At 36.4% G+C, this 13,168-nt stretch overlaps 1 protein-coding gene across 5 annotated transcripts in view; it reads left to right on the top strand.

Moving 5' to 3' along the window:
* Positions 1 to 13,168, top strand: part of LOC5572215 (high affinity cGMP-specific 3',5'-cyclic phosphodiesterase 9A) — a 781,628-nt gene that overhangs the window by 505,529 nt on the left and 262,931 nt on the right. For all 5 annotated transcript variants that reach the window (XM_021853022.1, XM_021853027.1, XM_021853024.1 and 2 more), the window contains one exon: positions 4,814 to 4,851. The gene's annotated coding sequence lies outside the window, so the exon portion shown is untranslated. The remainder of the gene's footprint in view (positions 1 to 4,813; positions 4,852 to 13,168) is intronic.

Raw genomic sequence — 13,168 nt, 5'->3', positions numbered from 1 at the left:
TATAATTTGATTTGGAAAAAAAAAATCATCAAAACAGCCTTTGGTTTTATAACTGATTATGTTAAAACTATATTATAGTTTCCTCCATCAACCCAACGTGCATCCAACAAAATTTGTTGTTTGTAACATATATTGATAAAATTGTGTTACACTTTTGTTGTAATCTACTGATCGGGTAGAAAACTTGCGCGGACCACCCCAGGGATCCCTCAAGGAGTTGTTCAAGAATTTTTATCCAGATCGTTTTCCAGACATTCCTCCAGGAATTCTTCCAGGCTAGTATTCTCTTAGTAATTCTGCCTTGAACTGTCCCACAAATTCTTCCAGGGATTTGTCCAGGGATTTCTACAAGGAGCCCTCTAAGAAGTCCTTAAGGGATTCCTCCAGGAATTCTTCTAGGAGTTCCTTTAGGGATTTCTTGAAGAAATGCTCCATTAGTACCCCCAAGTATTTATATATGTATTTCTGTAAATCTTCCCGGGATTCATGTTATAATTTCTCCATGAATTCATCTAGGAATTCTTTCAGGGATTCCTCCAAGGCTTCCTCCAAGGAGCTCTCTAAGGAGTCCTCAAGGGATTCCTCCAGGGATTTCTCCAGGGATTCCTCCAGGAATTCCTTCAATGGTTCCTGTGGGAATTCCTCCAGGAATCCCTCCAGGGATTCATCCAGGAATTTCTGCAAGGATTGTTTCAGCGATTTCTTCGAAAATTTCTCTAGGAATTCCTCCATGGTTTCTCTTAAAGATTCGTCTAGGGATTCCTACAAGGATTTCCCGAGAGATACCAACAAAAATTCTTCCAAGGCATCCTCCAGGATTTCATCCAGAGATTCCTCCAAGGTTTCTTCCAGGGTTTAATCCCGGGTTATAACCAGGGATTCCTCCAAGTACTCACCATGGAATTTTCGAGGAATTCATACTGAGATACTCCCAGGAATTCATCCAGAGATTCCTCCAGGAATTTCTTTTGAGATTTATTCAGGAATTCACTCCGAGATTTTTCCAGGTGTTCATTTTAGGATTTCTTCAGGAATTCCTCCTTGGATTTTTTCAGGAATTTTTCTAAGTATTCCTTCAGGAAATGCTCCAAGGGTTGCACAAGGAATTCTTTTTTTTTTCTCCAGGGATTCTTAGAGAGATTCTACCACGGATTCCTCCAGGGATTCTTCCAGGAGTTCCTCCAACGATTGCTCCAGGTATTCCTTCAGGAATACCTCAAGCAATTCCTCCAGGGATTCCCCCAGGAACTCTTTCCAGAAATCCTCCCGAACTTCCTCCAGGGATTCCTCAAGGCATTCCTCCAGGAATTCCTCAAGGGAGCCCTCCTTAAGGGAGTCCTCCAGGGATTCCTCTAAGGATTCCTCCAGAATTTTTCTTTCAGGGATTCCTCTAGGATTCCCCTAGAATTCCTCTAGGAATTCTTCCAAATATTGCTCCAGGTATTCCGCCAAGAATTCATTCAGGAATTCATCTAGGAATTCTAGAGATCCCTCCAAAATTTCTTCAGGGATTCCTCCAAAATTCTTCCAGGGACTCCTTCGAAAATTTCTTCACTAATTCTTCCAGGGATTCCTCCGAGAATTCAACTATGAATTTCTCCAGAGATATCTCCAGGAATTTCTCTAGGAATTTTTCCAGGAATTCCTCCATGATTCCTTCAGGAGATCCTTCAGAGATTCTTCCAGGAGTTCCTTCGAGGATTCCTAAAGGTATTCCTCCAAGAATTCCTCCAGGGATTCCTCCAGGGATTCTTCTAGGAATTGCTCAGAGATTTCCTCCAGGAATTCCTCCAGAGATTTCTCCAAGAATTGATCCAGAGATTGCTCCATAAATTTCTATAGAGAATCCTTCAGGAATTACTGCAAGGAATTCCTCCAGAGTTTTCTCCAGGAATTGCTTCAAGAGTTCGGTGTGAGAATTCCTCCAGGGATTCCTGCAAGAATTCACCCAGAGATTTCTGCAGAAATTACTCCATGGATTTCTCCAGTAATTTCTTTGGGATTCTTGGAATTCCTCCAGGGATTCCTTTAGAAATTCCTCTAGGGATTCCATCAGGGATTCCTCCAGGGTGTACACCAAAGATTCCTCATGGAATTTCACCAGAAATTGCTTCAGGGATTCCTCCAGCAAGCCTTTAAGAGGTTTTTCCACGAGTTCTGCCAGTGATTTCTCCTGGAATTTCTTCAGAAATGCTTCCTGGGATATCTCCAAGAAACTTTCAAGGATTCTTCCAGGGATTTCTCCATGGATTCTTTCAGGAATTCTTCCAGGAATCCCTCCAGAGATTTATCCAGATATTGCTCCAGGGATTTCTCTAGGGATTCCTCCAGGCATTCCTCCATGGTTTCCTCCAGAAACTCTTCCAGGGATTCCTTCAGGAATTACTACAGGAGTTCCTTCAAGAATTCCTCCAGGAATTTCTTCAGGGATTCTTCCAGGAATTTCTCCATGGATTCTTCCAGGGATTCCTCCAGGGATTCTTCCAGGGATTCCTCCAGGGATTCTTTAAAAGAATCCTCCAGGGATTCCACCAGAAATTCCTTCAAGGACTCCTCCAGGGATTTCTTCAATAATTTCTCCAGAATTCCTTGCTTCTCTAAGAATTTTGACTGGGATCCCTCAAGCATTTCTTACTGGGATTCCTCCAGGAATGCTTCCTGGAGGCTCTTGGGATTCCTCCAAAAATTTCTCTTGGGATTCTTCTAGGGGTTCCCCATGGGATCAATTCAGGCACTCCTTCAAAGATTCCTCCAAAGATTCCTCCAGGATTTTCTCCAGGAATTCTTCCAGTAGTTTTTCCAGGAATTCTTGCTGGGATTCTACTCAAGGATACCTCCTGAAGTATAACCAGGAATTCCTCCAGGTGTTTTCAAGCAATTACTCCAGAGGTTTCTTAGGAATTCTTTCGGGGATTCCTTCAGGAGTTTCAAAAGTTATTTATCTAGGAATGAAAATTACGTACGTCTTTGATGTTTTCCTGAATAACCTCTTAGAGCAAACCAGAATGAAGCTCTTGAGATTTTTTCAGAACTAACTAAATTAAATACTAGAGAAATTCATGGAGGAAAGTTGAAAAAAATGGATTGATATTTTGATGAACTGAAACTGAACTAAACTGAAACTTTACTGCAGCGTAAGATTCACTGGAGAAGTTGTCAAAAGAATTTCTTCAAAACTGTTTGTATGGTTTCATATTGAAATTCATGGATGAATTATAGTATATATTGCTGCAGGGAACTTTATAAATCTATAATGCCAACGTTGCAAATTTATAGAGCTGCGGAAGTATACGGAATGTGTATGATAAATACACAAAAAAGGGTTTTTAAGCATAAATTACAGTATTTTTTACGAAAACAACGAATTATTTGTTGTACATACGAAAAATTTCGTAAAACTTATCAATTTCAATTCGTGACGTATAAGTAATTAGAAAAATGCAACGTCTAGATGTGGCAATACTGATCCGAGATTAACTGAGAACTTTCTAAAACTTAAAATTTCGTGTTCTGATAATGGCAACACTGCTCGATTGTTATCAACAGAGCCATGTATATGTATATCAATATTCAAGACAATTTCTGGACAAATTGTGATGATTTGATATAGTGATTCATGAAAGAAACAATGGAGGAATTTTAGAAAAAATCATGAATGAATTTTGGGAACAGTTTATAGATGGATTTCTTAATAAAAAAGCCTAATTTTCTGAAGAATCAATTGTTAGATCATTCATTGGGACTCACAAAAAAAATCTGAAAGACTAACAATGGAACTTCTAGAAGCTTTCTAGAGGAAGTACTGAAATAATTCCTAGGAGTAATATGATAATACTTCGCCCATGACTAATATTTATAAATACAGTGAGAAATGATGTGAAAATCTATGAGTACCTACACCGTTATAATGAACCATAAATGTTTCCAGAAGTTGAGTTTTCCAAATCTGGATAGCATTTTAAGAGATCAACCAAAGGATGTCGACCAGCAAAGCTTTCTAAATTAACGGATGTTTTTCTGTAAATTAGGAATGTGATGTCATACATTCGATAATATTTACAAAATGCAACGGTTTTTATTTAAATTCCTTCTTTAGTATTATTTAAAATATTACAATCATTTCTTACATCTAGGTGTTCTGTGTTAGGAAACACTATCTTTTCAAATTCGGTACAAAGTCGATTTGACTCGATTAAATTGAGGGCGTTGTATCAAAATCTAGGACAGGACGTGACAGCTCAACTAAGACTGCACGGTTGTTTTTCAGTCGATAACCTTGACGATACGAAAACCAGTGCTACCAGTATCTTTTTAAGCAAATCTTGTGAAAAAAAATTTAAATCAAAGCACACATGTTGATTGTTTCTTGCATGCTTCATTCATTTAGTGCAATAGAGGGTGCTATACTTTTTAAATATTACGTTAATAATCAAGAGATGTTTTTCAAAAAAATTAAAGAATTTTCATTATATTGCACTCAATTGGGTATTTTTTATTTATTTTAGCATTGTAGAAGCACTTAACATAAACTTAACATCGAATATAAATTTCAAACTTTCGATGAAAGCAATCCAACTCAACGATGTAAAAGTAGGCCTTTGCCAAAACGACCAATGAGAAGTGGTCTTTTTTGACAGGCAATTGGTTTCGTTTTAGTACTTTGACCTGTCACGTCTTGTCTTAGGTCAAAATAGGTCAAAATGTATGAAATAATCTAAGCATGCGTGGGGTGAAAAAGCTTATAAAATATAATTCCATTTGACTCGGTTTATAAAAATAACTAAAATTTCCCGTAATTTTCTTTCCATTCCAGATTCAACCAACAAACAATTCTTCCCATCGTCACTGAAGGTAAGTTCTGGAAAAGTTTCCGCCCAAAAGCGAACATAATGAGCTAATTTAAAATTTCTGCTTCGATTTCATCGCAAGCATGTGGGCACACTCAAGCATGATTTCAATGCACCTTGAAGTTACACCGCTGTAGAGTCAGCCCCATGCACTGCGAAATAATAAACTGCAAACAAAACCCGTGAAATGCGCGTGGTTTCTGAAAGCGTTTTTCGTATAGATGAATTCCTGGAGTTTTTCGTTGCCGGTGAAATGCTGATTGTTGGAAACGATAGCTCTGCATCGGATGCTTTCCGAGCGAGGTGAAATGAGTTGTTGGTGAAAGTGAGGGTTCTGCTGCATGTTTGGGGATTCAGCAATCTAGATAGTTGCGCGGGAAAGTTGTTGTATTAGTGGATTTTCCGGAAAACAGAGAGGGCGTTGAATTTGTGGCATGTGGCATTTGTGGGCTTTAAATATTTCCATCGGTTGAATAGACAGATTATATGCATTTTAATCGTGAGCTATTTGATGTTAATTTTGGTAGAAAATTGCGATGAATGCTCGGGGCAGATTTCACAGTACAGACTAACTTCTTCATTCACTCTTTTTTCACTAGCTGATTTGTTTTCTCATTATCGCACATACAGACAATTTTGCGTTCTTCTTCTTCTTCTTCTTAGCATTACCGTCCTCACCGGGGCACAGCCTGCTTCTCAGCTTAGTGTTCTTATGAGCACTTCCACAGTTAATAACTGAGAGCTTTCTTTGCCAAAGTTGCCATTTTCGCTTTCGTATATCGTGTTGCAGGTACGATGATACTCTATACCCAGGGAAATCAAGGAAATTTACGTTACGAAAAGATCCTGGACCGACCGGGAATCGAACCCAGACACCTTCAGCATGGCTTTGCTTTGTAGCCACGGGCTCTAACCACTCGGCTAAGGAAGGCCCAATTTTGCGTTCTATCCGAAGCTATTACATCGAATTACTTCACCCCCCAGTTATTTCCATTACATAATAATTTTCAATAATGAGAAGTGACCTGAAAAATTGTGATAATTTCTGAACCACAGGAGCGCAATTTTCATTACAAGATATCACTGAAAAAGGAAGGTGGCGAAAAAATTATCATGATTCATGCATTATGGGCGCAATTTTAGTATCCAATCAGATTTAACCCTTATGAGAAGTGAAAAAAAGTGAAACAATTTCTGAACTATGGTGCCTTATGGGGCGCAATTTTCAAAACATGATACTGTTCAATGAGATCTTGGGCGAAAAATATTGAATAGTGGATAAAAATATGTCAGAATTCCAGAATACGGTCGTTATTTCCATTATATGATTGGCATTTAGAAGCGGAAGCGTTTGGAAAGAAGTTATAATTTCTAATCAATAGTGCTATATGGGGTGCAATTTTTGTTGGATGAGATTACTCAAATATTGTCATAATTACTGGACTGTTTATGAATAAATTTTTATAAGATTTATTCATTAGTTGAAAAGAAAATGGGATCATAGGGGCGCTATTTTCATTAGATGATAGAAACCTTTAGAATAGTTGATGAAAAAATTATCGTACTTACTGTAGCAAAATGGTGTAATTTTCACTACATGATGTAATACAATGGGCGAGGGGGCGTAAAAATAGATTCGTAATGATCCGAAGGGGTGCAAAATTTTTGCTGTGACATTACCCTTAAACAAAGGCGAAACATTTTCATACTGCCCCAATCGCAGGGGCGTAATTTCTATTGCGTTTATATCTCATTCTGAATCGATGGGGCGTAAATTTTTCGATATGATATAACCCTTTAGATGGGCGAACAATATACTTTCCCAATCGCAGGGGTGTAATTTCTATTTTATAATAGTTCTCATTAAGGGAAGGTGACCTGGATAGTTAGCTTAGGGGCACACCAATAAGGGCACTATAAGAAAATGTTCGAAAAAAAATGCAATTTCATTTATATGACACAGGTAAATAAAAGAAAATGGGTGGCAAAATTGACATAATTTTTAAATAATGTGTAGTGAACGAAGAGCACTCATTTGAGAAGATGGTGAAAAAAATCGTCAGAACTCCTGACCACAAGGGGCGCAATATGTCCTGCATGATAAAATATGATAAGTGGATCATGAAAATTGTCACGATTTCTGAATAATAGAAGCGCAATTTTTATAACATGATTAAACCCTTAGGAAACGGATGAAAATATTGAAAACAAAATCTGCGCAATGCACTATGGGCCAGTCTTGAGCAAAGTTTTTTGTAATATCAAGGACCATCCACTGGCATAAATGAATAGTTCGTAAATCGTCCGCATAGGTCCGCATAGGTGGTGCATATTGGCAAAATAAGACCAAATTATTAAAAATTCGATTTTTTCATCAAGTTTAACATTTTTATTAAGAACCTTATCATATAATATTTTTTGCTGATAAAAATAAAACAAGCACATACTCTGGTGGAAAACACTAAAAATCAAGAAGACACTTTAATATTAAGAAACAACGAAAACACTTGAACAAAATAGAGGAAATTTTTAACTTTACTCCAATACAGTTAAAATTACATGATCCAATCTGAAGAGACGATTGACGTTTAGAAATAATCAGCCATGAAATTCAGTTTTAGAGCAGTTCCTTAAGGGAGTACTGAGTTATGTAAGATGAATGTGTAGATTAAAACCGGGTACATTTATGATTCTTTTTTTCAATGATTCAAATGATATAGTATGCCATAAAAATTTGATCATGGGTCGGTCAATTGTCGTCATCATGGCTCAAAGTGAGCAATTAATTTTTTGAATGTGTAACTATTATATAGAAAATAAAATCATAAAGCTGTCGATATCTCAAAATACTAAAATTTCAAAGCGCACTATCTCTTGTCATGAGCTTTTAGATTTGTTTTTAAGCGGAAAGAGCATTGATTGATCTTTGGATGATTTGAAGCAGAGGATTCAGATCAAAGGTAGCAATTTTGAGATTCCTTCGGCTCTGAGAACTGTTAGGTTTATTAAGCTTAAATTTGTGTTTAAATTACGGTGATTTCCTTAAGGTGATTAAAAAACGAAGCCGCACTTCAAGTTTTCAATAGCACAAGACTTGTTAACCAAAAAGCACTTCGCCTTGAAATTTTGTCTCATTGGTCTCCACCTGCAAGCAAGCAATTTGATTGATTTTCAACGCGGACCGTTGTCAGATTCTCCAGTCTTGTGCACTTGAAAATTCAAAGTTTGGCTTCGTTTTAAAATCACCTTAAATGAAAAGCTTCAAAAAACTGTAAGAGATGAAAATCCAGATGAAATTCAAAGCCATGAAAATATACCTCTTCGAAATTTTGGCATCCGTTTCATCTAGTATTGTTCTTTGTTGTCAGAAAATTTTAACTTGCGATTTTTTGCGGTTTTTGAGATATTACGATTAAAAAATTGCTCTGAAATAAAATCGTTTTTTCACTAATTTGGTCTTCTTTTGCCAATAACTCGAAAACAGTAGGCTATGGAAAAAAAACTTTGCCGGAGATACCAAATGCCGGAAATGCTTCGTAACCGAATTATTGATTTTGTTCCACTAGATTGCGGGAAAAATCATTATTGTATGATATCACTCAATGAGTGGAGATGATTGATATTGGCGCAATTTTCAAATGGTAGTACTCTATGAAAGGAGGCAGGAGAATTTTCTCATATACAGTATGGCCCATAAAAAAATGCGAAAATTGTCATATCATGTTTTATGGTAATTTTTACATAGAAAATGTGTATGAAACATTAATATTATTCATTACTTGTATTGTTTAATCTATTTAGACTCAGTTTTTCGCTTTGGACATGATTTTTATCTGTTACTTTTACCTTACCAGAGAGCAATTGAAAACATACCTTCAAATTTTATCATGCGGACGTCGAGTTCAATATCTGTGTGATGAAAGCTTCTAAAACATCAACGATGGCGTGAGATTCTTCAAAGGCCTTGTCTCCAGCATACGCCCATATCAAATGATAGAACCAGTTCATACCTGGATGAATGGAGACTTGAACATATTTTCGAAAAAATGGCTCATTTTGGAAAGCTTTGATTGAACATTCATATAAGTGTGATAAGCGGCTCCGTTTTGCTCAAAACCTATGAGCTAGTATTGATATAAGTTGTCTCTAACCGAAGGAACAAATTTTATTCTCGAAAATCTGTTATAGGCCTCCGTATTAATTTTTTATTCAACTTTAACAAAAAATAAAGGCATATCAAACCTATAAGACGCAAATGCCCTCAAAACTATGACCCTGGCAAAATATTTTATTGTGATCATGAAGATCACGTTCTCTAAGAACTCCTCCATCCTCTGATACCAAACAAACTAAAATTTTCAACAATAAAGTGTGATTTTTGAAGGTGGAAAGTTTATCACCAGAGTATACGACAATCAGACGCTGTTTCTAGCTTTGGGCGAAAAAATCCTATGAACTTATTTGCTTTATTACATTATTTAGAACAGTAAGAAAAATATGACAAAAATTGTCCTGGATAGCGAAGTTGTGTCAGAATATACTACAATAATCAGAAATTACATTCAATATCAAAAACAATGAAAATAACGCCTATGGTTGCTATATTTACGTTAAAATAATTTTCGCATTTTTTTATGGGCCATACTGTAGTTCCTGAATAAATGGAGCGAAATTTATACGATAAAAGATAATTTGTGGGTAGTGAATGAAAAAAAAAATTCTTGTAGCATTGGGGCGCAATTTTCATTTTGTTATATATTATGATAAGGTTTGGGGCGAAACAATTGTCATTATTCCTGAATCATAGGAACGCAAATTTGTGCACAGACTAAAATGAAAGGTTCTTTCTTCTTCTTGGCATTACATCCTCACTGGAACTTAGCCTGCTGCTCAGCTTAGTGTTCTTATGAGCACTTCCACAGTTATTAACTGATAGCATTCTTTGCCAATGTTGCCATTTTCGCATTCGTATATTGTGTGGCAAATACGATTATACTATATGCCCAGGGAAGTCAAAGAAATTTCCATTACGAAAATATCCTGGACCAACCGGGAATCGAACCTAGACACTTTCAGTATGGCTTTGACGCGGACTCTAACCACTCGGCTAAGAAAGAAATTGTCAATATTCCTGAATCATAGAGGCACCATTTTGTACACAGAATGTAATAGGTTATTAATAACGAATCGTAAAGGCGCAAGGAAAGGTGGGCAGGTAAAATGTCTTAATTTCTGCATCATAGAGGCGCAGTACTCATTCAATAACAGTGTTTTGTTGATGATGAATGATGAATGATAGAAAACTTTTTTGTTGTTGGTGATTTTTTTTATAATAAAAGGGGCGTTATGTTTTGTACAATATATAATTCTGTTAGGGTAGTAGGCGCAAAAACTTTTTCTTGGATAATAAGGGCGCTTTTTTCACCAGAAAGCAGAATACCAGAAATAGACCAGTAGCTGATGAAAATTGTCATTCATTAGTTTGAGGGCTAAAGACAAATTTAATCAGCCACTACTCTAATAAGTTCTGTTTTCTGATCCAAGAATAATAAATAAGTTTTTGCGCTCACTAAGAGGCGCAAACTTTATGATATGATACATGGTATGGTGTTAATGAAGAATAGGCGGAAAAATGGTCATATTTGTGCAATTACAAGTGTGGTATTTTTATCATATATATCATATATCATTATCATACTCAATGATAAGAACATGGCACTTCTTGTCAACTGTATATTGTCATAGTTTTTGAACCATAGGACTGCAATTTTCATTAACTAATATTACTCAATAAGAATGTGGTCGATAAAGTTCCAAAATTCCTGGATTATAAGGTGCAATTTAAAATTTAATGATGTTTTGAGTAGTCGATGCATAACAAAAAATAACTTAACCATAGGGGCGCAGTTCTCATATTGTGAAAGAACCTTATCGAGAAGTGGATGGAAAAATTGTCAAAATTTATGAATAAGGGCGCAATTTTCATTATATGATATTATTCTTTGTTCTTGTTGACTTTGTACCTCTGTCAACTTTTTATACAATAGTTTAAGCCAATTTCTTAGGGAAAAACACTGTTTGACTACCCCAATCTGCATGATATTACTGAGGATATTACTCTTCAAGAATGTCAGTGCTTTTGTTTCATTTTTCTTTAATCACAAGGGCTCTTTATATCACAAGGGCTTTTTATTTCATGATTTTACACCAGTCAGCGGTGGCCGGAACCATTTTTCTAACATAAAGGGATACAATGTGCATTAGATGGTTTTAATCTTTCTAGAATGTGGTGAAAGAGATTGCCATAATTTCTGAATCATTGGATCGCATTTTTCATTCGATGACTTTTAAGCTTTTTAATTCCCGAATTATAGAAACACAATACATTTTGAACACATGGAAGTTTTTCCTACTCATAGGGGCATACCTGATATTACAGTATGATACTTCTAGGTTGTGAGCGGAAAAAATTAATAAACTGGGTTGTGAGCGGAAAAAATTAATAAACTGCAACCCACTATCCGGCTGCACAACTTTCATCAATTTATCTAATTTTTGTTTGAAAATCTTGATAACAAATTTGTTCTTGCTCTGAGGAGCTAGTTTCTCAGTGAGTCATTTGAAGTAACCACCATGAACTTTTTTGAAGTCATTATTATAATAAAACATAAAAATGATTATTTTGACCGAATTTATTCAACAAAAATATAAAATAAAGAAGTCTGAAGATGTCATTTCTATTCAAGTTTTGAGCTGTAAATGCTAATGAAAAACAATTTTATTCAACACAAAATTACATAATTCCTACATACTTATTCATTTTGCAAATAATCTACAAATGGCACACATAAATACATATATCCATGGATTTTTTTACATCCTCGTCAAGAAACTTCCAGAGAGAAGCTGATCATTTTCTGACAAACGGAAAAATGCCAAGGTTGTATCGATTTTAAATCCGGGCAAAACTCCTGCCGAAAGTTCTAGTTATCATCCAGTTAGCTTGCTTTCCTCAATCAGTTAACTTTTTGAAAGGGTAATTTTCAACAGAATGATGGTCCACATTAACGAAAATTAAATTTTTGCCAATAAACAGTTCGCATTCCGACATGGACATTCGACCACTCATCAACTTTTACGTGTAACAAATTTGATTCGTTCCAACAAATCTGAAGGCTATTCTACTGGTCTTGCTCTTCTAGACATAAAAAAATCATTTGACAGTGTTTGGCATGAAGGCTTGGTTGTAAAGTTAAAAAACTTTAATTTTCCAACATACATTGTTTATAATAATTTAAAGTTATCTGTCAAATCTCACACTTCAGGTTAATTATCAGAACTTCAGGTCTGAAATACTTACCGTGAAAGCTGGTGTTTATCAAGGCAGCATTTTGGGACCAATATTATACAATATTCTTACATCTGACTTCCTCGAGTTATCCCAGGGATGTTAAAAATCATTATTTGCAACTGACACAGGACTCTCTGCCAAAGGACGAAGCCTGCATGTCATCTGTAGTAGATAACAAAAAAAGTTTAGATATTTTTTCTTCATACTTGAAGAAATGCAAGGTTTCTCCTAATATTTCTAACACTCAAATGTAATGTTTGAAATGATACTAATAGAGGAATAAAAAATACATATACCCACACATTCCAACAAAACCTAGCCCATCGTCCTTATCGTGATGCAGCGGCCCCACCAACCTTAACCTAATCCGACAGCAATTTGCTACACATATTGTTTCACTTAGCGCTCTGATTCAATTCACGCAACAATTTGAACCATCACCAACAATTGCTTTCACGCTTAATCGCATTACCTCCCGTGAGCCAAAAGGGGGCCACGAAAGGACGCTTCCCTTCGCTGCCTCTACTCTTACTGTTGTTACAGTCGTCAGTGCCCTCGGTTAGTGTTTTTTCGCCCACATTATTGCACGGCAGCGATAGGACACACAGCAAGAGCAGCACACCCGTAAAGGGCTTTATTCCTCAAGAGCCACTTTCCTATTTATAGCGAACACATTTTCTCCTTTCGATGGAGATTTCTTTCTATTTTGTCTCGCTCAGTGCACTTTTCCTATTCATAAGCTTTTTTCCTAGGCAATGGGCGGGTAGGAAGGTGGAGTCGCATTTAGTTCTCCTCCGGCGACGTCCCCCAACTTCTTGTGCTTGTTTCACTTCTCCGATAACAATAGAAAAGCGCTGGAATCCTGAATCTGGTTCGAGGCAAACAATCATTACACAGAAAGGAACAGACCCCAGAGGCCATCAATAGAAAGGTGATTGATGCGACACACAGACAGGTCCCGACAGCGATG

The sequence above is a fragment of the Aedes aegypti genome, chromosome 3 (genome assembly GCF_002204515.2).
Source record: "Aedes aegypti strain LVP_AGWG chromosome 3, AaegL5.0 Primary Assembly, whole genome shotgun sequence".
Lineage (NCBI taxonomy): Eukaryota > Metazoa > Arthropoda > Insecta > Diptera > Culicidae > Aedes > Aedes aegypti.
Note: the sequence above shows the minus strand (reverse complement) of the source record. Positions and strands in the feature narration are given on the sequence as shown.